The sequence below is a fragment of the Culex pipiens genome, chromosome 3, assembly GCF_016801865.2.
Source record: "Culex pipiens pallens isolate TS chromosome 3, TS_CPP_V2, whole genome shotgun sequence".
NCBI classification, from domain to species: domain Eukaryota; kingdom Metazoa; phylum Arthropoda; class Insecta; order Diptera; family Culicidae; genus Culex; species Culex pipiens.
Window position 1 is genome coordinate 26,817,152 of NC_068939.1, and position 21,703 is coordinate 26,838,854.

Genomic DNA, 21,703 nt, shown 5'->3' on the forward strand with positions numbered 1-21,703 from the left:
GGAACCATCCGTAGATCAAATCATGAACGAAATAGAAGATTGTTTTACAAACAAAAATTAGCATGATTTTTTTTTTCAAATATCATACCTTAAAAATCACATTGTGATTTATGATTGATTAACGTGATTACTGTTTTAAATGCATAATATTTAAAATTTTATTCAAAAAAATATTTTTTTTTTCACAATGTTATGTAATTATTGAATGGCCCAAAAGACAAAACTTCTAATGAAAAAAAATGAAGGATTATTCTATCCCATGCAGTATTGAATGTAAGTAGATTTTTTTATTACATTTATGAAATAATAAGCCAAAGAATTTGTTAAGTTTTACACCCAAATCGAGGAACTTACAATAACTTTTGCTAAAAACTGAAATTTTGAAGAAAAAATAATAATACAATAGTAACATAATAATTTATTGTATAACATTTATTTTTGAAAAAAAAAAACACAAATGGGCCACTTCAAACTCTGAAGGTTTCTCCACATTTTTAAAGTTCTAAAATGAATATATTTTTGACATGAGTCGTACATTTCGAGCCAAACATTTCATTAGGGCACAAAACCAAAAACCGCGATTCGAGAAAATCGCTGGCAAAAAGTGGACAACTTGGTTCAATTCCTATTAAAAAAGAAAGATTGACTGGTGGTATTTTCACTAATGATACGATAAAACACATCATTATCCTCATCTCTGCTTTAATGCTTCTTAATTTATGTTGATTTTCGCTATAAAACTCATAATTTTAAAAAATCTCGTTATTGGGCCCTTTTAACTTTCCAACTGTTGTTCATAATAGGCCCTTTCTAAATGCAATTTCGAAGAGAGCTGAAAGGGCACTAAAGCGCTGTCACCTGATTGTTGTTTTTAATGATGTTTATTGGGCCTTTTTGTTTAGTTAGAAATACAGAGGAATTCAGCGGAAATTTTGATAATTGGTGAAGTTTTGTGATCGAATGTATGTGAAACATAAAAATTCTTCAAAAGTTTACTTAACAGCAGCCGCGGGGCCTAATTAAATATTGTGTTTCAACGAAATTTTCCAACGATTTATCCAACGATGCTAAGCCAAGTATGATACATAATGAGAGTGCTGAAAAAATCGAGTTTTGCAACGATTTGCAAACAACATTTCCAGAGTTTTTTTTGAAAAGGACCAATAAACTATTGTCTTTTATATGTTTATAGGACCTAAACAAAAAAAACTCTAGATTTGAAATTCATTTTTTTTTTCTTATTTCTTCATGGGAGTCCAATTTTTTTAGGACTATTTCTAATAAAACTCTAGATTTCTAATAAAGAATAAGTTAAAACTAAAAACTAATAAAGAATAAGTTAAAACTAATTTGAAACATCTTTAGCCAACTTAATTGATATCAAATGTATTGTATAACCCTGTACCTTCCACCCAAATGTAATATTTACAAACTTTTCACCGCAGCAATTCAACGACCAACATGCGCGATCGCTTTGCTATTCATGTTATTACTCCTTGCAAAAGAAAATACACAACTCCGATTCTTCAACGAATGTGTGTGCGTTGTTCTAATTTTTGGCCCTTTTATGTACAAATTTGTACATGCATGTAAATTCACACAAAATTCTTACACGTATTGGTGTGGTGGGGGAGCTCTCCCAAAAGAAAAATACACAAACACAAACGGCCGCCAAGCCGGCGGCTGTTTCGCTTGTTGACAATTTTTTTGACATTTCACTGCGCGTGTGTTGGTGGTGGGGCTGGCGTGAGTGTATTGGTGCGAGGCTGGCTATGTTTTGTAGTGTTATTATTGTTATTATTATATCCCACAATCTGTTTTACTTTCTCACTTTGTTACTTTTCGTTCGCTTGTTCTCTCTCGTTCATTCTCTCTTACTCTCACTCTCTCGCGGGTAACTTTATGTTTCTCCGCTGCAAAATCGCGATTGGTTGTGTGTACAATTTTTATTAACGTTTAATTGGACGTAATGAAATTGTATTATTATTTACAGTCGGACCAGGCGGTGTGTGTAAAAGAGTCATTAAATGTTTATTTATTTTAATTTTCACGTCGCACTGAAATTGCAGCAGCCCTTTTGGTATCTGTTTTTCTCCACGCACTTCATTTTCGATGCCAACTTTACATGTATTGGTGGGGAAAATCGTGGTGTTTGACAATTTAAAAGAGGCTTTTCTCTGGAACTCGTCCAGACGCGCACGATGAAGTCGCGTAAGGTGGGGACAAAAGTGGAAGAGAGGAAAAGGGAAATTCTCCCCGCCCGCTCCACATTTCTTCGAGTGGAGCAATGTCGTCACGGTTTGGTTGTACGACAGAGGGGGGGGCGGGTTGAGGGTTAAGCAGGCCGACACTGGGGCATCTATGCCTGTTTCTATGCTCTCTCTCACACACTGGGGTTGGTCGGTTCAGGTTTGATGCTATCGGAAGAGGAAGTGAGTTTCGTGGAGAAAGACCCAATTGGCACAGATAGAAATGGTGTTTCTAGATTTTGGATGATTTTTTTGGCAATTGAAAAATTTGTTTTTGTTTTAAATATTATTTGTTCGGTACAACAAAAAAGTTTACGTATAACCAAAATTTTTCTTTACCCATCTCAACAGTGCAACAAGTAACCTTAGTTTGATGCTGGAGGAGCGTTCTTTCGGAGTTGTTTACATACTTCCACCGCACCAAAGGGGTCGTGCATAAACCACGTGGTCTCCTTAGGGGGGGGGGGAGGGGGTCCGAAATCCGACCGAAAAAAACCATGAAAAGCCATGGGGGGGAGGGGGGGGGTCAACGGCTGACCACGTGGCCTTTAAAAAAAATCTTTTCTTAAAAAAAAACAAAAAAAAAGCGCTTTGAATTTACTTTTATGCATACATTTTTTGTTACACTTCAAAACCATACAATTATTGTGTTTAAAATTATTACTTATATTTCAATGTCATAATATTTTCCAATTCAATATTGAATTATATATTTCGGCAGATTCATATCAATACTTTGAGCCTGTTATTGATTGTACACTTTTTAATACTCATGTAACTACGTCTTGCAAAAGTTTAAAAGCTGTTAAAAAATAAAGTGACAGTATCCAAAGTTAATATACCCTAAAAAATGCGTACCAAAATGCAAACACAATTTCTCTTTTTTGTTGATGGTATCAAGTAGCTAAAAATGTGCTTGCAAATTTGCATTGAAAGCAGATGTAGTCTTCGATAGTTCAATTTTGGAACAACTTAAAAAATTAATATCGCTGACAATTTTATAAGATTTTTGTAACAAGGCAAAAACTAAATATGTATTATAAATGAAGTGTCTAAAAATGATTCTCTGCGAAAATTTTTTTTTTCAAAATCTCAGATCTTAGCTAATTACCGTAGCTGGTCCTATAAGTGATTGAAGAATCTTAATCGAAAGATTTCCTTTTGGCACTTAAAACAAACTCAAGATATCTTGTATCTCCTCTCTCATGCAATATTTTTTTAAGTACAAAGAAACTAAAAACCCCAATTTCAGGATTATCGCACAAAATTTCAGTATCACTACCTCATTTGCAAGTGAAACATCTAACATTAAAAAATAACCAGTAACGAAAAAACGAACGATACATACTTTAAGATTCCCCAAAAGATTTGATGAATATTTTGGTCTAAAATATATTCCTTATTTCATGGGTTACACAATTTGGATTGTTATATTACATTACATTTCATAAAATACACGTTTACTATCCATCGTCAAAGTTGTAGGTATTTTTTTTTAGTTTTTTTATGTTAATAGGGACCATCTCTTGAGCCAAAGAGAAACATGGGCAAACATTTTAGATTTTTAGAGAAAAAAAACGAGCTTCAAGCAAACATTGTTTTTGTTTCTCAATTAATTTAAAGATTAAAAAAATAGGGGCCAAAGGTGCCCTTTCCTGAAAATATTAGTTTTTCTTTAAGCTGAGAAAATATACTATACCCTCAACTTCATATTTGAGATAAAACCACTCAAATATGTAGACACATTAAAATAATTTAAGTTTTAAAGAGTCATTTAATTTTTAAATGCCGATATCAATATGTGAAATAAATTTCAATACAATGCCGTTAAAGATCAACATAAATAAAACTCCTTAAAAAAGATGGAACGGTATTTTCAACTCGCTGGTTCTCGGGCATAACTCAACCAACCGGGACATTTTTTTTTTTTTGAGTGAATTATAAGGATGTCTAGATGATCCTTAAACTTTGCAGAACTCGATTTGGTCAAATCTGTAATTTATGCGATCAAAAACGTCGTTCCAACTTTTGTTTGCTCTAGTAAAAAAAATCGCCCGAAAATCCGCGGAGACAAGCCCGAAAACCTGTGAGTTGAAGTTACCGTTCCAACGTTTTAGGGAGGCTTTGGCATCCGTGTATATTGGACATGCGTTGGGCGTCCCAGTATTAATAATTTCAAAGATATTGAAAAGATTGAAAAATTAACTTATTCAATATTTTTTTTGTATTTATTTTGAAGTAATATCTAAGCAACCAAAAGTTGGATCAAAAATCTTAAATCGTAGATAATTGCTTATTTAAACAACTGAAAAAAATGTAAAATAAATTCCAAATTTTAGCTCAATCTTTTTTTAATTAATCAAAACACGTAGTCGATAGCAAAATCAATTTAAAGTAAGAGTAAGACTTAAACAATTTGGATGTCCATGACTAAAAGAATGATTTTTAGCGCGTTGTCTACAACTTTTCCAAAGACACGAAATCGATTTTGGAGCAATTCTATACAAAATCGGTCTTTGTTCTTAAATTTTAATTTTTGATTTTTTTAATCCGTCTGAAACCTTTTTTGGTGCCCAAGCCATTTTGCATCATTAGTTTGTCCATATAGTTTTCCATACAAATTTGGCAGCAATGAAAGTTAAAAAATCTGTATCTTTTGAAGAAATTTTTGGTCGATTTGGTGTCTTCGGCAAAGTTGTAGGTACACGGAGAAAAAACCGTTCCGAAAATTGTGAACAACGTACCACGAATTCGGGAACAACGTGATTTCTACGGTACGCAAACGTACCATGAACAATTTCCATGAACAAAATCACTTTCGTGAACACCTGTTCACGCCGCTAAATCGACCAAACCCCCTAACGGATTTAATTGGAACTAAACCATTCGATTTCCTTGAGCTTTGAGCTTTTAAGCGTCATTGTATGGTAACAGCGCCATCTATATGTTGTCCGTAAATCAAAATGAAAGCTTTTGCCCTGACATCTGGTGGTCGGTATTGATAATAAGAACTTCGTATTTGGTTTAGATTTGAAAAGAAATAAGAAAAAGAAAAACAGAAACTACTGTTTATTTATTAAATGAAAATAACATTTTCGCCACAATAATTGCACTATTTTCTTCTTAAAAATAAATCCGCATGCCACTAGGTCTCGCTCAATCCGGTCAGGTTGGTTCACGTGAGTTTAGAGTCCGAAAAACGATTTTGAACCTCCCGGATCGTTTCCGCTTCTTCTCGACTGCATCACCGGAGGCAGGACAGGGAAAGCAACTGCAATTAGCTCTTCCACTCTTCTTTCTGGCCAAAATCCTGGAACAAAAGCAAACTCGTTAGAAAACAACCAAGGAGCGCGGTTTTTTTTCGAAATTCGACAAAAAACAAACTTACCGGGAATGAATTGCCAGATTCCATGTCTTGCCGGCCAGGGCCGATTCGCCATTGGCCGGATGCGATCGCTTCAGGTCCAAACTTAAAGAGAACGGAATCCGGGAGTAGCAGACCGTTGCAGCGGGCAGATTTTTACTGCAATAAATGAAAACATAGGCAAATAAACAGAAATGTAAACATGTTTATAAAAAATAACTTACCACAGATAGCAAACCGTAGTTTTTTCCCAAATTCCTGAGACTGGGAATGACCAATTCTCCAAAAACGGTCCATTTCAGCTTGAAAATGGAAAAAATCGCGACGGACAACTCGTCCATACTGGTTTCACAATGGCGACTGAGCTTTCAAGGGAGCGCGCAGTGAAAACGAAACGCGAAAAAAAGAAGATTGTTCAAAAATTACGTAACGTAAAGTTTTTTTTTATTATTCGAAGTAAAAATTTAAAAATGACCGGGAAAATTATTTCATTAATTGACAGATGAAATATTTTAATGTTTTCAATTATTTTTTATTATAAAACAAAAACTTGTTAACATGAAGAATTGGGTCCTCAAATTTAATTTAAATGGCTAGTTTGGTAGAGTTCTAAAGCTTATGTGAGAGCCCCGGTTCAATACATCATACAGAAACATAAGCTGCGAACCCATGATTCGACATTTTGGAATTTTGAAAGTCTGGAACGGATTAATTACCCCCATTACCCCATTATCGGTTTACCGCACGGACAACGTGGAAATAGGGTCCTTAAGCCTTATGGAAATTTTTATGTGCAGCGGTGTAAAACACGATTAAAAACCATTTCTGATCACTTTTTTTTTCATTTTCATAAATAAAATAATTGACAAGACAATTTCTTTTCGATGCATCAACTATGGTCCCCTTGGAACGAGCTGTCAAGTAGGACCTTTTCTGTCAAAAAGAACCGCGCAGATATTTTTTTAAATTGATTTAAAAATCCATTTTAAATCCGTTGCAGTCGTTAAAAGGGTCACTGTACTTTTTTATTTAATTTTAGTGGAAAAAATCAATTGGGTCCTAAAATGCAGTTTAAATTGTTGATTTTATTTTCACAACGATAAGACCACAGAGGGTGTTAACTAGATTTTTGAATATTTTTTAAAAATTAATTTCGCGGCCCTTCTTGACATAAAAGGTCCTACTTGACAGCTCGTTCCAAGGAGACCATAGTTGATCCACCGTGAAATGTTGTCTTGTCACTTTTTTTTGCATTAAAATGAAAAAAAAAACATATCAAAAATGTGTTTTTTACCGTTGCACATAAACATTTACAAATGTCAATGTCATTCCTGATGACGGAAGTATTTTTTTATTTTATTGCTTTTAACATCAAATTCGAGTTCTGCGACCCCATTTGAGACAAATTTTAATAGTTGTGTTTTTTTTTTTCAATATTTCATAACCATCATTTTGACCGCCATCTTGGATTTAAAAATTATAACCACTTTAGCTTAGATTAGGGGTGGAGGGGGGGGGGGGGTAATATTTCAGTTCGACAATCAAAAATAAAATAAGCAAAAAAAGTTTCGATTATCCGATGTGAATTTTGCCAAGGCCTTCGGATAATCGAGTCTGGAATGTACAATGACACAAAGCATCCTACTTGTCAGCTTGGTCCAAGGGGACCATTGTTGATCCATCGTGAAATGTTGTTGTCAATTTGTTTTTGCTATGAAATGAAAAAAAATATCAGAAATGGTTTTTAATCGTGTTTTTTACCGATGTTCATTAAAATTTACAAAGGGCTTCAGGACCCTATTTAAGCTTAATTTTAGGACCCAATTAACTTAGTTTTTTTTTGTAATTCAAAAACCTTTCTAGATTATTTGTACCACTTAACAATTGAATCATAAATAAATATTTTAAAATAATTTGTAATCCGAAAGTTCGGTAATGGCTCAAATGTGGATTGATCATCGGAAACTTGTTCGAACAAGTCCAAAATCGTACCACACTACACGAGAACAAAAGACTGCGGTTCACTGGTGTGAGCGCAAGAAATGTTATAAAGCTCCTTAGACCAAAAACAGTCCACAGGTAGGTGGCGTCACAAAACCATGTTATTTAGGGCCATCTATTGGCAACTAACATGAAACATGAAAGCTTTTTTCAGACATAAGATTCAGTTCGTGCTTCATGAACTATGCGCTCGATATCGTGTTTTTTTCTCCATAATATCATGAACAAGTTCACGATTTTATGAACAGCGAAAGTACGCGATTTCATGCACATTTGTTCACGAATTTCAGAACGGTTTTTTCTCCGTGTATGGATAAGGACTACACTGAAAAAAATGATAAATGGTAATTTACTTTGCTGATTTTTAATTTCACTTTTTGTCACTAAAACATGATTTGCAAAAAAACACTATTTTTATTTTTTTTATTTTGCCAACTTTTCAGAAATTTCCAGAACGGCCAAAAAATCGTTGTTTGAGTTATGAATTTTTGAATCAATACTGATTAAAAAAAATCGGAATATTGACCGCAACATAATTTCAATTTTATTTTTCGATGTAAAATCGAATTTGCAATCTAAAAGTACATAAGTGAAATTTTCATAAAGTGCACCGTTTTCAAGTTATAGCTATTTTGAGGTAACTTTTTTTTAAAAATAGTTGCAGTTATTAATTTAAAAAATTTAGTGCCCATGTTTGCCCAATTTTGAAAAAAAAATATTTTTGAAATGCTGAGAAAATTCTTTGTTGCTTTGTTGCTGAGATATTGCCATGCAAAGATTTTAAAACAGAAAAATGGATGTTTACTACCCAAACAACCCAAAATTTTCTTATGTCGATATCTCAGCAACTAATGGTGCGATTTTCAATGTTTAAAAATAAAACTTTCGTGAAATTTTCCGATCTTTTCGAAATCAATATTTTCAAAAAAAAATTAAGACTAACATTTCAAAACGTCGTAATATTGAATGATTGTCCCTGTCTCTGATTCTTGTATGGAGAAAAAAATTAAACAGCTCGACTTTTTTGGACACACTGAATCATTGGAATCAATCATGCTTAATTAAAAAGAAAAGTTGCTGTAGTTTGGATTTTTATGAATGTTTGGAATAAAATAAATATTAACTAGGAGCTTTCATAACTAGATATTTTCCTTAAAATAAAATGAAAATATTTTTTTCATGAAACAAAACTTTTCTATTTAATTTCGATTTTAAGAAAATATTTAAAAGCGCATTTAAATTAAATCATGAATGCTGTTTATATATCAAAATAGCTTTAATTCTTAAAGCATATTTATTCTGGATGCAATTAATTGCACTGCAATTCCATAATTTTGAATACATATGTTTTACTAAGTTGCTTGTTTTGTTGAGAGTATTTTTTACTTTCTGTACCATTTCAATAAATTGTTATACTGTTATTATTTACCTTAAACTTTGTGATATCATACTTTTTTCACACTTTTAAGTGAATTTCTGTTTTTTTTATATATATGATTAAATTGGTTTTAATGGTGTTACAGCACCTACACAAATTAAAATGTTTTCTATTTGACCCAATGTCACCCCCTCTAAAGGGTGAGTTTGAGTTAATTTTAAAACGATTGGCATTTATGAACGGTGTGATTATACTAGCCATATTCTGGGAAAATGTTGGTAAATTCAGGAGCATTCCCCAACATTATTTATTTCGATATAATTTGAAATGTTTTTATTGTGTTAAAATAACAACAGTAATATCGTTTTTTGACCAAAAGTCACCACCACTGACGGTACATCATTTGTGGATAAACATTTTTGAAATCTATACTTATTTTGTTTTTTTTTAAGATTTTTCACCTGGGAGGAAAAAGCCACGTGGCCATATAGGGGGGGGGGGGGGTTGGCGTGAAACCACGAAAAACCATGAGGGGGGAGGGGGGGGTCAAAAATTCTCCAAAAAAAGGCCACGTGGTTTATGCACGACCCCAAACCGGGGAGCAGTGCATGTTCTGCTTCCCGAAGCCACGCCCATCGGAGGTGGTGGTGGCACTATCTAGCGTTTGGTGGTCATTCGGTATGAATAAATACAAACTGTTTAATAATTTAGGGATGCTGCAAGGTGGAAAAGACAGAAGAAGAGTTTGCCAAAATTTACATCGATTAGAGTTCAGGGTTTGGGGTGAGAAGTCACGTTTCAAGGTTGGTGTGGCATTGTTGGAATGTTGACACTGATGGAGTGAAGAGTTTCACCTTTTTTAAGGGGATAAGGGAAACTTTCCACGGTATGTTGGGAAGTTTTGAGGAAGGTTTTGGATACGCCCTAAGCAAGCGTTACGACCATTAGTAAGCAAACGGATTCTTGGTTCAAAAGAATAGTTCAATGTTTCACAAACTAAAATTTAAGTTGAAAATTTTAAAAATCTGGGGAAGTTTGATTGTGCATTTCTCGGGTGAGTTTTCAAAAAGCCGTAAGAGCCACCGTGACCTCTGACACTAATTTTCGTTTTTCTCCAAAATTAAACAAAATTTCATTTATTTTTAGTTTGGGGCACTTGAAGGACGTGTAGATGAACAATCTCAAGCATTTTTGATATTGGTTTTTCGTAAGTAGGTCGAATACCGATGCAAAAAGGACTTTGTTTACCAATGGTTCTTACGGCTTTTTGAAAACTGATCCGAGATTTGCTCTACGTTCTACAGAGTTCAAACCAGATTTAAAAAGCAGTTCAACTCAGTATGGTTTCAGACCCAGAAATCGAAGCGGACACGCATGAACAAACCCGTAGATCTCCTCAACAGGCACGACGGGTCGACGACAAGGACATGCCGCGGGCTGGCACAGCCCGCTCAGCGGATTATACGAGACGAAAATTTATGATCGTATTTCCAGTCCGGCCGGCACCGTCCTCCCCCTGTGGGACCAACTCACCCCGTCTCTACCGAGTTTCGACGACGACGACGACGACCAGTTCAGAGGCTCCATCCTGGATGCTGTTCCAGGCCGCGCGCAAAAACCCATAAAATATGTCATATCACACTTGCCTCGATGTTGACTACAAAGAGGAGCGTCCTGGTCTCTTGGAACGGCTTCTTGCCGAACATTCTCTGCCTGCCGGCGAGTTCACTCCTCTGTTTCGGGCTCCATTATTGTGCCGTATTTCAGAACGGAGCATTTTTTGCCACCTACTTCAGAGCGTGCGGTTCTATAGCATAATCTAGTTATTCCCGGTTGTATCTCTCTCTGTATGTGAGTTCCCCAGGATGTAGGTGAATGTATGAGCTGTGAACAGCTCCCACACTCGCCGCTGTTCAACGAAGCGTTCCCTCGCCGTGATAAGACACACCAAAGTTAGGGGGGGCAAGTGGGGGATCTGCGAGGCCCAACATGGAGAAAGCAAGCATAAATAATGCAAACTGCTTTATGTTGTATACTACATAAATGCCGTTTTTTAGTTGTTTTTGGATTTTTCCTTTGGCGCTTCGTCGAGCTATGTACTCGTGGGGCTCCACAGCATTGGTTGCTACATCTCTCTAGCCACAACACGATGAAGCAGAGAAGCTGGAATGATATGGCTCTTCACAGCCAACCAGCAGCAATCTCCCACCCCATTCGATGATGCTGATGATGAAAGGAATGGACGGTCGACCGTTTTGAGTTTCATCTGACTTCATCGAGAGTGATTCTGTTCTATAAGGTGTAACACGCACTTCTAGAGCAACCTAGTGCAGGTGGGGTGTATTTGAACCTTACGCCGTCAGTTGAGGCTTGTGCGAATTGTAGAGCAAGATGTCAACGTCAGCTGATTAAGCCGACCGAGGTCTCGCGAGATCATAGAGATGATTTAGCTGAAAGCGTTCAAGCAAGTTCACTCGTGAGCTCAATCAGACGCAACGCTAATTTGCTCTGACGAGTTGCTACTGTTTGTCACTACCACACCAATCGCTATTGAATACTCTCTCTTCTGACTTCTCTTTTTCTCTGATCAGTTGTCGCTTTGTCGCTCCAAAACAATTCAAAATATTCTGCTATCGGCTTTGTTTTAATCATTGATTCGTTTACTTCAAATCAATGCTATCAAAAATATTTTGTTTACATAACACCAAAAACACATTTGACAGCAACTTTCACTATACAAAATTAAAACTGACGATCAACTGTGGTAGTGCAGGTCAAACGAGTGTCACGCTGGTATTTTGTTAGCTTCGCTCCTAACTGAGCATATTAGCACCTAAACTCCCAAGCTCGAGAAAAAGGGGGAAATTGTATTGCTTTTTTCTCGAGCTTGGTAGTTTAGGTGCTAGTATGTAACTGTCGCCGACGAGCGTAGTAGGCCGAGCAATTCACGCAGTTTATGAATTGCTGAGAATAAATCGGACCAATGGAACACCCGATTCGAATGGTAGAAATGACAGTTCTCCCATAAGGAATACATTGTAGAAAGAAGCAAAAACTGCTCGAATGGAAATGCTCCATTGACCGATGCAACTGCTTGCAAATAGTGGTATAAATATCTACAAAAGACACGACATCTGTAGGAAAGTGCCTCGAAATGCTTGAAACTCATTGACCATTTGATTGGTTGGAGATGCCAACCAATAGACATCCAGGATCATTATTTAGTGTAAACCAATCAGGGATCAAGATTAAGATCTCTACGATTTAGATGTCTCTGCAATCGGGGTACGCAATTTTGACAAGTATTGGCATTCTTAAGCTAAACGACATACGACATCTAGTGTTAAGTAACAGAACAGAGCGAAGGATGTCGATTGAAATTTTTGCCCTTTGAGGTTATGTATGCGAATTCTGTTTTGTTAAATTCCAGCGTTCAAAACAACTTTTGAGCAAAAATTCGAGCTGATACTTTGTTAACTTTTGATGCTCTATCATTTTAAACAATATTTTTTTTTCAAAATTATTTTTTTTCAAAATCTTTTTTATTGCGTTAATTTATAGAGGGCAAAAAGTTTACACTCGTACTACTTGATTTTTTTCTCAAAAGTTGTTCTAAGAGCTGTAAATTCAATTTTAAGTTTGCATTCCTATATAACCGAACAGCGAAAATTTGAATCGTCATTCTTCGATGCTTTGCGCCATCTGCCGGAATTATGGAGCTTTTAATCGCGAATTCCGAGGCACTCACCAACCGTTGTCATATCACATTAAGCATTTCTAGATCGTGGTAGGACCCTTGCACAAAGTTGGCGGAAGGAAAATATTATAAATGGGAGATTTATAAGTAGCAAGTTGTTTTTTACCTTCCTAATAAAAAAAATGTACAGCTCAAAATATTCTATCGGTAAAAATTGCGTTTTTCAGAAAAAAAAAACAAATTTTCATACTAACGGATATATAAAAAATACCTTTTTTTTTAGTTTCTAGTTAAAAGAAAAGCAATACATTTTGAAATGCGACATATGATAAAAAATATTTACAAATTATTAAAAATTACTTGAGCCATCATGCGCCTCCTTCCATCATACTTTATATGGAAAAAAACGTTTATTCTGAAAAACACAATTTTCATCGATCGAATGTTTTTTAGAGTTTTTATTTTCAAAAAGATCCTTTAAAGTTTAAACAAAATTTTCATTTTATGCTTTTTGGGTGATTTTGGTGAATTGAACAACTGACTCAAGGCGGTTTCAAAAACACACAAAAAGCGAAAACTGAAGATTTTGAATCGTACATAATTTTAATAAGGAAGCTGAAACACAACTTTCTACGTATAAATCTCCCATGGCTCATCTCGTTTTATATATTTTTATCATTCTAGTCAAGTTGTTGAATTGGAACTTCTAGACCTATTTACAACCTTTTCTAACTTGAAGTGTTTTTTTAAAATTGCAAAACTCGACATTTCTGAAGTTGATGTCAGTAAACGCTTCAGTTTCGGCAAGGTATGATAGATTTTGGCTTTGTGAACATGCTTTAATCGAAAGAATTTAATTTTAGTGAATTTCCTGCCAATAAATAAAATTTTAAATTTCGGGTGTAAATGGTATGGAACCATTTTAACAACCATGCGCACCCACGTTTATCTATGGGGGTTGGAAAAATAATTGTTTTTTTTTAGAGGGTGTGTATGGTTATTTACGATGATTCCATAGCACCCAAAATTTACAATTTTATTGATTGACAGGGAATTCACTAAAATTTAATTCTGTCGATTGGAGCGTGTTCAGAGAGCCTAAATCTGTCATACCTTGACGATACTGATCCGTTTACTGACATCAACTTCGAAAATGTCGAGTTATGTTTTCTTCATTGTTGTTCACTTAATTAAATTAGTTAAAAAAAAGCACAACAAACAAAACCTTAGAGGCACTTCCATGAATCACTAGAATAGCCTGATACCACTCATTCGCACAACGCGAAGCTAGTCGGAAATCGCCGCTCAAGGCGTATTAAATCAATTAGGCTTATAAACGCACATCAGATAATGATTTTCCCATGAAAACGAGAGCTGACTGCCGGGGGCAGCACACTGCTCGCTCTCCATGGTGACAACCTGGAAAAAGTGCGATACCACCGCGAGTCCGCCGCACGCTTCACGATTGTCGTCGGTGCCAAGAGTCGTTTAACTCTTAATTATCACGCTCTGGAGAGCGCTCCACGAATCGAGCGGGAATGCACTGTGCAAAAAATCTGTTTCAAAGTGAGAGGGAACAGCTCTGAATTTGGGAGGAAAAAGCCCATTTGACAATGACTTCTCTCAATCCAAATTGAGAGCGTTATTCTCTCGAGTGGATGCTGTTCAAGTTCCACTTTCTTAGGGTTTCGCTTGATTGTGATTCCAAGTGAAGTTTTTTCACTGTTCAAGCCACACGCGACCACCAGATAGAGCCGCGACCACAACTGTCACATAGTCGTTAATGATTCGCGGAGCAACGGCTCAGAAAAAAAGGAAGGTAAAACAGTATCACCGTCAGTCGGATGTGTTTGTGCGAATGCGATACCCCTAGTATTTGCACGGTCTCTCTCTCTGTTTGCTGTTTGTGGTGTGTTGTTGTGTGAAAAAATATAATCACCTTAAACGACGTTGACGACTTTGTCGAGCTGAAGTATCTCCTTAACCGGGGCGGGCGTCCAATCCCCCCCAAGAAGGCGAAGGAGGACGACGGGTTACGGCAAACCCATTCATAGATGATTCTTGCTCTTTTCTAACGCAATGCGCCATTCCGGAGAGTTGTTTGCACGACATTCTCCAGATTTGGCGAACTTGTTTGCTTTGGGATTTGGCGTGTTTCGTCGAGAGGAAAGCGAAAGTTTGTGCTAGGGAGTTCTTAAGAGTGTCCTCTGAGTATCGGTAATCCAAACTTGAGACGTCAGTCAGAGGTGAGAACTTCACAGGTCTGTCGACAAAAGCAATTGCCAGAAAACTAGTCTTCACGTCTAGTTCGCAGCGCTCTCCGTCCGGATTTCCTCCAAACTAGCCCCTCGGCACCCACCAGACATTCTCACATGGCCAGACTCGGCGCGTCCACGTATTATCACGAGTCGCGTTTTGTTTTGCTGTTTCGTTAAGTTTAACGACCTGTTCGCGCGCGCTTCTCCGTGCACCTCTAATTCCGCGCTCATTTCTACCGACGAGAAGTCTCACATCTGCTCCCTTGCGCGGTCTTTCCGCCGAAAAGTTGTGCCAAACGCGGACACATAAGGCACCCTTCGGGGTTCTTTGGTGTTGGTGTCTTTGCCGGTTTTCGAGCGCGAATTGCGCGCTGCAAAGTAGGGCAAACTTCAACGGCTGCACCGTGTGTACGTGGGAACGCTGGTGTTAACAGTGCAGCGGTAGCGATTAATTTAATTATCCGATCTAACCTTGACGGAATCAAGTTCAAACCCCTGTTTTAGTCCGGGCCAGGGCAGGTACGCTCTGCTGAACAGGTTTCCGAGCGGCTTCGCGTCAAAGTGGAGCAAGCTGGATAACGCAGCAGAACACCACACTTGCACCGCAGACGACCTTGACGAGGTAGCTGAACTGTCGGTGCAGATATCCAGCGATTGGCAGTGGGTGTAACTGTTCCAGGCTGTACCCACCAAACAAAAAAAAAACCCTTGCAAACCTATTCAAAAATCGATGCAAAAATGTTCCCACCACCCGACCCGGAGTCTATTGATCCGGTTTTGTGTGGTACCACGCGCCAACCGACACCAACCTACACACCACCTTAACAAAAAAAAAAGTGTGTGAGTGGGTGGGGTGGAAGTTCTGCCAGCAATAACCCATCAAACGGCTCGTCTCCCCGTCGTCATCTGGTGGCGGAGGAGGCACACTGCTGTTGTGTGTTATGTACTTTGTGTATAGCTCCTATCGGGTTTGGGGCTAGCTCCAGAGGGTACATAATGATGAAGCCGACCGTCCTTTTCGTGTTGTTTCTCGGTGCGGAATACCGGCACTACTGCCAAGCAGGAAGTGTCCCACGACAGGAAAGTAGCACGCACCATCGGCGGCCTTTTAGCGCTGTCTCTGTCTCTGTCATAATTCTTGGTCTGGTGTATTTTGCGGGACTATTTCCCTACCACGCTACCACTCTGTTCGGAAGGAATTAGTTCAAGGAAGACTACTTGCTGTACAAGGATTTTTGTTACACGAAGATTTATTGTTATATTTCTTAGGATTCTCAGACATTTTGTATTCTCTTACTTATTTTTTTTTTTGGTTAAGCATCAGTTTGACAAGATTATCAGATTCTTGGAATAACATAAGGTAGAAAGCATTCCCTCGCAATTATCGTGGCAATGTTTCGAAGATAGACTTCATTTCATCGTAGTTATTAGTACATCGGACAAACGCGCTGTATTCAGTGTGATTCCTAGCGAAAAATCCCCAATTCAGATAAAAGTAGATAAGCATATGTATGAATCTGGGGTATAAGTCAAAGTGCCATCTTTAAAATTATTTAAAGTTGGAAGGATTAAGCTATGCTATACAATTTTAAGGATCTTCAACAATGTTCGCTAGGACACACAACTCAAGGATTACGCACAGATCAGAAATGGTCTCGCAAAATAGGAATTATGATCAAAAGTGCATTTAATTTGATCTTTTTGGACAGTATTTGGCATACATGAGTGTGCTTACTCGAGGCGGTGCTGTTGCTGGTAAGTTTATGGCCTAAATAGTTATTTTGGGGCATTAATCGAGCAAAATACTCTCTATATGGCGAAGATAGATATTTGATTAGAATACGCATAGTTCCCCTAATATTTTTATCTGTAATTTTTCAGGGATGCTTTTTCTTCGTGATATTTTTTCAAACTGTAAAAAACATTTTTGGAAAAAAATACTGAACTGACTTCAAAACGGTACCCTTTGTTTTTTTTTAAAAAAAAGCTCGGAAGCTATTTTCGCTTAATTGCTTCATATAAAATAAAAAAATTAACCCTTTTCCCCTCAAATAAGGGAGGTAAGATTGGGTCAAAGTTTTTTTTATTTTAACATTTCTCAGGTTCCCTCAATGATAATAAATTTTGTTAAAAGGGACTTTGACTTAACTGAAAAAATCTCGTTCCTGGAACAAATCCTGACATTTTGGCAGCTGTCTAATATAGGGGAAATATACCCTTTCTAATCAAACACCTATCTTCGTCATATGGAGAGTTTGATGCTCGATTAAAGCTCCAAAAATACTATTTAGGCTGTAAACTTACCAGCAACAGCACCGCCTCGAGTAAGCACGCAAATGTATGCCACTTACTGGCCAAAAATATCAAATTTAATGCACTTTTGATCATAATTTCTATTTTGCGAGACCATTTCTCATCATTTTGGTGGCACACACATCCACACGCAAGATCAGAGGTAAACTGCTTAACGAAAGTCGCCATCAATATCTTTTCACTTGCACTAACGATTTCAAAGCGCTTAAGATATGAAATTGCTTCCAACTACCGGCCACATGTTCTTTTGACCATTACTTAGTCACTCACTTGAAAAATAATCCCGAAACATGTAAATAATTAGCAAGCGCCATCAAAAAAACAAACGCGCTAAGTCTTTTGACGTTTCAATTTTGACCACCCATTCTAATCGAAGGCTGAAGAAAACCGAGCGAGAAGCTAAGGCAAATAAAGAACAAAGGGTGGCCACCAACACCACCAGCAGCGCTTGTGGTGTTGCCAGGAAACTTTCTCTATAAATGCTACTTTTCGTGAGTGTTCGCTCAAAATTTCATCAATTTTGGCAGCACGAAGCAGACCCAAAGCGTTGGAAGAAAAAAAGAACTAAGCTAAAAATACAAAAATGGGCGTGGCCCAATGCACACGACTGATTAGAATGCGTTTTTGAAATATTTTTTTAAAATGCTTGTAAAAGGAATAGCATAACTTTTAATAAAAGTGAAAATAAACAGAAATGTTCACAAAAAGGTTGCTCTACTCGTTGGTGTACTTGGTTTTACTGAATTTCAAGGAACTCTCCAGATTATCCAGCATCATTCAAACAAGACCGCTTATTTGGCTACAAATGGGTTTATTTCCCCTATATGTACGTTTTAAGCCAAAAATGACCTCTCGAATTTTTTTTATATTTATTTTGCAATTGCCCGAAAAGTACCCAAATGTTTGAAAAGTTCTTCAAATTCCACCATATTTTGGGAAAATACTAGTAAAATATGAATTCTGGAGTTTTTTTTTAAAGGTCCAAAAAAAAGTAAAGCAATTCAGTTTAACAACCCCGGGTCTTTTGTGGTCTCTGTTGCAAGTTTCTGCTCATTTCTAGGCGTCCGAAGGTTATGTGTGGTGAGTCACCCAAAACCTCTTTTAGGCAAATGGACCGACGTTTTACTTCCCCATCCGATAGAAGGCCATGAGGATAAGGCGGGAATCGAACCCGCGCCCGTAGCAACTTAGGGATCGGCAACCGAAGCCGCTAACCACCGCACCACGAGGCCCTCAAGGTCCAATAAACCAAATTTTCAGTTTTTGCTTTTTGGGTGTTTTTTAATACCCCTGACTCAAGGCGGTTTCAAAAACACCCAAAAAGCAAAAACTGGAAATTTGGTATTGGACCTTTTTTTAAAAAAAAAACTTAAAAATTCTACGTTAAAAGATGTTCGAAATTATTTAAATTATTTTTGTTACTAAGAAATTACTAGAGATGTATCGTTTTTGACCCATAGTCACCCCCACTGACGATATTTGAAAACATTTATTTATTAAAGAATCTTTGTTCGTCCCTTTAAACCAGAATTGTTACAAGATAGATCTGTTTATGAGCAATTTTCTACGAAATTATTTGGCTCAAACTTTGTGAGGGCCTTCCCTATGACCAAAGAAGCTATTTTGTGTCATTGGTTCAACCATACCATTTTGGCACCTGTCCATAAATGGTACGTAAATATTCGAAAATCTGTAAATATTGAAGGAACCAAATTCTGATCAATTTGGTGTCTTCGACAAAGTTATAGGTATTGATGAGGACTATTAAGAAAAAATGGATTATAAATTGTTTTTGTGACTAAGAGAAAAAAAAATACACAAAACAAAATAAAAATTTAAAAAAAACTGATTCTAACGGGTCAAATTAGCAACCAGTCCCCTAAAATATTTTTTTTTAATAACAAAAAAAAAATTAAATCAGTTATGACTCAAACTAACACCTTTGGAGTCACCCTAAGCTATCAACGGTGCCAACCTTCTGTGGCCGAATGGTTACGGGTTTCGCCTCATAAGCGGAATGTCATGGGTTCTTCTCAGGGTGGCAGCCTTAGGTTTAAGTTCAGAGGTAGCAGCAACCGCATGAGTATAAAACGGTTGCTTCACGTGCTCTTCAAGCATGTGATCGATCTTGGGATATTCCTTTGCGCCTCTTCCCAAAATACTTTCCTCGTGTCTTCGCATGTAAATAATGCCCAGCCGATCGGTATTGCACTGCAGTCCAGTCGCATTGTCCAGATCAGAGCAAAGGGAACACCGCAAATATAGCACCACAAAAGACAATTGTCTTTACAAGAACCCGCGCGGCAAATATTAGCTGCTGGGAAGAGCTTGAAAAATGACACGAAAAAATTGTCACCGCGGTTCTAGCGATACATAGCGCACAAGGCACAAGGAAAGGAGTTTACAGCATCTGGATGGAACAGCACTTTTCCTCTCAATAGGGACTGTGTTATAGATCTGGAAATGCTTAATAACAGTAAAAATGGGTAACACGCTACAATAGTTCTCGTAATCAGGATTAAGTGGCTTAATACTCAAACAGAAAAAAAAAAGCTATCAACGGTTCATCACAGTACCCCTAAGCCAAGCAGTTGTTATTCTGTTTGGCACTACCTTGCTGCACGTGCTTCAGATAAGATACGACTGCTCGCTCGGTGATGTTCAGCAAACACCCATCGATTCAATTGGTGGCGCTAATGGCACATATCAACGATAAAGTTCGAGTAAATTAAAGAGTCAAACCGGTAAAAACGTTGCCCCTCCGGAAATGGTGGGGGTGTTCCCGCTTTGACTTCGATGCTGAACATCGGAAGAAATGGAAAAATCAATACCCAACCGGCGCTCGGCGCGGTTATCCTTCTGTTCTGGATAGGCAAGTGGTGAAACAGCCTTTTCCCACCAATTTCACGAAAATTTCCCACGCACGTCCATGGGAGTGAGGGGGGATGCAACGTACGGAACTGACCAGCCTACGCACCCCAACCCTTTCCCAACCGGATTGGAAGCTGTTGCTATGTCAAAGCCTCGCGGTTTCGCTAAAAAAACTCCAAAACGATGTCAACTGGCCAAACGTGTGTACACAAACTTCCTTCTTCGTAGCGCCACCACAAGAAGCACACTCTCCCTGGAAAGCGTGTGAGTGAGTGCGGGCGGCCGACAGAGTGGGTTCCAGGACATGCGCGGTACGGCGCTCCAGTGGGAAAGCCTTCGCAGGACTTTCGCCATGGGTTCGTGTTCGTGGTTGGGTGGCACACACAACTTGCAGCATCCCTCGTCGCCGACGACGCCGTACATGTGCTGGTTGGGGGCTACATGGAATGAATCGATACTAATGGATGGTGGGGATTCGAATGGTTCGACACCGGTGTGGCGTTTAGAGAACTAGGTTGATATGGTACCTTCAAAGTGTGGAAACCAGCTAGAGCTCATCCAGCTAAGCCTGACTTCATCGGGTCAACATCAAGCGATTCTCTACCGTCAATCAATCGAACGGACCAACGTCATTCCTGGTTTTCCAAAACAACTGCGTACGAGTCGATGGCGTTCCCAATCCTCATGCGTGTCACTCAAAGCAATCCCGTATTCCGTTCGATGTTCGACAGGTCCGTTTACCGGTGTGTCAGAAATCAAAACCCTCTACCTGCGAGACCTCTATGGCATTAGGTTATGCACAAAGGACTCTGTATCGCCGCATCGCCATCAATTCCACCTTCAGACAGATTGGGTTATTACCGTACACTCTGTGCGGGGTGAAGCGGCGTACGATAGCGATATCCTTGCTACAACGGGTACGGGTTCTACATGTCATAAATACCAATACACCACTCATCCACCCGGAGCTCTATGCACCAATTTGGTCTAGAATAGCCCGATGCCGACGTGGGACTGGGAGCCAGCGTGGGAGCCAGTGAAGCCCTCTAACTCTCCCCCAGCCAACACTATGTACTGGCAGCCCGGATTGCTGTTCCACATACAACAGAGCGACAAAGACATGAAAAACGGCAGCACATAGCTTTTAATCTGCATCATTATTACTATTATTACTTTTTATTGTGCCCCGCCATGCACATGAAGACCAGGCTTCTGCTCTGGGAATCCGAAACCGAGTCCGAGGATCCAAGGGACAGTGGGGGTAGAGACGACAACATCTGGCCCTGTCCTCGTTTTGGCAACCTACCAAAGGTGTGGGGACGAAATCCAACGCCCCCTCACACGTGACAGTGCGAACCCCCGAAATTTCATGGCTCAATCCTGAACTATACGCACAAAGAAGGGCTGCACTTTGGTTGCAGTCACTCGAAAGCCTATACCTACACGGTATTTCCCAACCTCCTACGCGGTCCGGTGACCTCTCGTTATGCCGGGAAAAGGTTCGTACATGGAGCGTTATGTAATGAGACACTAACTTTGCAAGACTCGACGCTGCTGGTGAGCTGTGCGTAT

General features: G+C 38.3%; 1 protein-coding gene and 1 long non-coding RNA gene across 4 annotated transcripts in view; both read right to left on the bottom strand.

Annotated features, from left to right (window-relative positions):
- LOC120417406 (mediator of RNA polymerase II transcription subunit 13) overlaps positions 1–21,703 on the bottom strand; it is an 80,742-nt gene that overhangs the window by 39,640 nt on the left and 19,399 nt on the right. The gene's annotated exons all lie outside the window — the stretch shown is intronic.
- Positions 5,303–5,983, bottom strand: LOC120417407 (uncharacterized). Its single transcript, XR_005605460.2, has 3 exons — positions 5,838–5,983; positions 5,638–5,772; positions 5,303–5,559 (listed from the first exon to the last, which is right to left on the bottom strand). It is a non-coding gene; the product is annotated as an uncharacterized LOC120417407 (long non-coding RNA).